Source organism: Lepus europaeus, chromosome 3 (genome assembly GCF_033115175.1).
Source record: "Lepus europaeus isolate LE1 chromosome 3, mLepTim1.pri, whole genome shotgun sequence".
Classification (NCBI taxonomy): Eukaryota; Metazoa; Chordata; class Mammalia; order Lagomorpha; family Leporidae; genus Lepus; species Lepus europaeus.
Genome location: NC_084829.1, coordinates 6,411,403 through 6,415,236, shown reverse-complemented (window position 1 = coordinate 6,415,236; position 3,834 = coordinate 6,411,403). Strand labels below are relative to the sequence as shown.

Sequence of the window (3,834 nt, the reverse complement as noted above, 5' to 3'; positions counted from 1 at the left end):
TATTCGCTCCCTTTATTTCTGTTTGAATTAATTTTGAGAAGCTATGCTTCTCTAAGAACTTGTCTATTTCATCCAAATATTCCGGTGTATTAGCATACGTTGTTGATAGCACTTTTATATGTTAAATGTCCACAGAACATGTGGTGGTGTTTATTCAGCTCTGTATTTATGTCCCTTAACTTCACAAATTAACCTATGCAGCTATCTATCTATCTGTCCATCTACGAATATATCCATCCACCTTACCATCTATCCATCATCGGTCGTCATTGTCACCTGTACCTATGAGGCCATCTTCATCTATCATCCTCACCATCTGTACTTACGAGGCTGTCTATTAGCTATTACCTGCACTCTTTCAAGGAGAGAATGAGAGTCTAAGCTGTCCATGTGCTAAGGGATGGGTCGTAGATTTGAATCCAGGCAACCAAGCTTCACTCTCTTGACTCTAACCATGACATTGTATCTTGTTCATCACAGTCATGATGACAATGGCTCTTCAAATATCAGACACACTACACTCTGGTGCCATGGGTCTTGTAAAATTCTATAGGTGTCTTAATGTTATGTAAAATTCTAACTACCTGGAGCATTGTTTTAAAGAAATTAACATGGTAAGAGTCATCCCTAGGCCAGCACTGCGGCTCACTGGGCTAATCCTCTGCCTGAGGTGCCGGCACCCCGGGTTCTAGTCCCAGTCAGGGCGCCGGATTCTGTCCTGGTTGCTCCTCTTCCAGTCCAGCCCTCTGCTGTGGCCCGGGAATGCAGTGCAGGATGGCCCAGGTGCTTGGGCCCTGCACCCGCATGGGAGACCAGGAGGAAGCGCCTGGCTTCTGGGTTCAGATTGGCGCAGCGCCGGCCGTAGCGGCCATTTGGGGGGTGAACCAACGGAAGGAAGACCTTTCTCTCTGTCTCTCTCTCTCACTGTCTAACTCTGCCTGTTAAAAAAAAAAAAAAAAAGAGTCATCCCGAGATGGGCAAGTTTGTCTTACCCAGTTTCCTTAGTCCATGCCTGTAGTGCCAAGACAGCTTTCTCAGGTTACAACTGTAGGCTTTTGCTTGTGAACGGACTAGATAGGACTCAGCCCCACTCCTAAAATCAACAAGCCATAAATCACTACGAAAACCCCGGGCCAACCACCATCATTGTTTGCCTGGGTTATTCGCAATAATTTACAATTGGTCTCCTTTTGATCAATTTTCCACAGAGAAGTCATTATTCTGCTCTAAAACCATGAGTTATGCCATGCTGTGTCACTCCCTCAATTATAAACCTTCTTTGGGGATAATATTTTAAATTTATTATAATAATTTGGTTTTTCTTTCTGGTATTACCAAGGAAACAACCTTTGTACTCTGCTTAACACACGAGCCCTTGAAGATTCATCAGGATTTACTTCGGAGGGAACCAGTGGGGCTGTGAACATGGGACAAGGAAGAGGAGCACGTCCCCGGGGGGCCACGTTAACAGCGGTCACCACGTGGGCAACCGGGGCTCCCCGGGGGACCTCTGGGGGATGACAGATCATCTGATTCAGTTGTCCTACCTGACTGCTTCTTCACCCACTCTGGACTAGCGTTAGTTGACGTCCCCTGAGAGAACCAACGCCTGGCTCTTCAGGCCAGTCCTGCACATAGGAAAAGCATGCCTCCAGGAGGGTCACAGCAAAAAGCCACATAAGGGGGCCGTGACTGTCTGGAACATATGCAGGAAGCACTGCTCTGGCCAATTTCTGTTCCCTGTCCATTGCACTTTGTCAGGTAACAGCTTCTTCCTGGGAGAGGGGTAGACACAGCGGCTTTAAACACCAAGCAACCTTCAGTGGGAAGATTAACCGGACAAGTCGGCACCTGCTGCTCCAGTTGATCCCAAGATACGTGAGCTCCCTCTTCCACCACCCACGCCCAACCCCCCTCCTGCTGCTCAGCGCTCCTGCCATCTGGGGCTGCGTGTGCTGACCCTCGGGAGGGCTGTCACTGGTGGTTGTGTCTTAGTCCTGCCAGGCTGCCACAGCTGACCCCTGGCACTGATCACCACACCCAGAAGCACAAAAGGCCATTGCTGAGTTCTCGACATTTTCCTTCCTTCACCCGACACTCGATTCTCACAATAATCAAGGTTGTGTATGTCCACCACTATGAGAATGTATTCCTCTGCCTTCTTGTGTGTTTTTCTCAAATCAATAGATCTTTTATTGCATTATTAAAATAGCACAAGACACATCTGGGTTCTTGTTGCTGCAGCTGGACAACTTTTAGGTCTTATGCATAGCCTGCTGAACTGTTCCTTTCTCAGAGACATAGATCCCATCCAAAAATTTTCTGATACCTTTATTTTTAACTGATGTTGCCTGCTGAATCAAAGCAGCTGAATTTGAAACAAGGTCAATGTCATTTCCTTCAAGCACTAACTCATCTTTCTGGACTTGAGACACTGAACAGGCAACACCTGGTCTCATCCGAACCCTTCGGATGTACTTTTCACCCGAGAAATTTCAGATTTCAACAAGAGACCCGTTCTGTTGAATAACCACGTTGATGGGGAAGTGAGCATACAATGACCTCATCTTGTAACGGAAGCCCAGTGTGACCCCCTTGATCATATTCTGTACATGACTGCAGATCCTGCGAACAGCTGCCGGTTCCTTTCTATTTCCCCACCATTTGTGAACCCGGAGCCTCTTCTTTTTCTTTTCCAGGAGACTGAGTTCCACATTGATGTGATTGAAGTCCCTCCGCAGGGTTCCTCTGGGCCCCTTCACAACGACTGTGCGCCCCTTCAGACTGATGTCGACATTTTCTGGGATGTCGACCGTCTGAGTGCTGAGAATGGCCTTCATTCTCACCATAGATGTGGCAAAGAGCTGCCTCCTTGTGTATTAGCAAGGGGAGGCCAAAAACAACCGAGTGGCACCCACTGCTTTAGGTTTAAAGGGTTCAATGTAATTCTTACGGTGGACTCCGGGTACCATCTCCTGGAAATCAAAAGCTCTCAGCAAGATGATTTTAGAGTTGCAGAGACAGCAATATGGATATCTCTGTGGGCCCCTAGGAGTGACTATGTACCATACAATGGTTGGAAGCGTATGTCATATCTCAAATGACCATGCTCTGTTTCAGTTCCACAGGACACCTGAGCTATGCCAAGCTCCTGCCTCAGCCATGCCTTAGCAAGCCATCCAACATTCTATCAGCAGTTTCTGAGCGATGTGACATGGGGGAGGGATGATGGATCCCACACCCATGTGCTTGCTCTTATATCTTCTTAGATGCCTTTTAGCGCCTGAGTGGTTGAGTTGCTGGCATTGACTCAAAGACTCAAAACACTGTGCCCACTACCCAGGCTCCTCCGATATGTTCTTCCCCAAACTGCTGTCCCTGATCTTTAAATCTGGTAGTTCTGGACCTCTGAACCAAACAGTTCCTCAGCGCTCAAGGGATCTTCCCTCGGGTCACTTCTTCACACAAACTGCTGTCCAGGAGGATTCAAGCTGCCCAAGAGGATATGAACAGGATTCGTGTCCCTGTTCAGCAGAAAGATCCCCCCACCCCTGCACTGTATCTCAAGAAATTTACTTTTTTTAAAAATTTTTTTGACAGGCAGAGTGGACAGTGAGAGAGAGAGAGACACAGAGAAAGGTCTTCCTTTTTCCGTTGGTTCACCCCCCAGTGGCCGCGGCAGCCGGTGCACCACACTGATCTGTAGCCAGGAGCCAGGTAATTCTCCTGGTCTCCCATGCAGGTGCAGGACCCAAGGACTTGGGCCATCTTCCACTGCCCTCCTGGGCCATAGCAGAGAGCTGGACTGGAAGAGGAGCAACTGGGACAGAATCC

The 3,834-nt window shown here is 48.1% G+C and overlaps 1 pseudogene; it reads right to left on the bottom strand.

Annotated features, from left to right (window-relative positions):
- Positions 1–2,255: 2,255 nt before the first annotated feature.
- LOC133756397 (large ribosomal subunit protein uL6-like) lies at positions 2,256–2,840 on the bottom strand (annotated as a pseudogene).
- Positions 2,841–3,834: the final 994 nt, after the last annotated feature.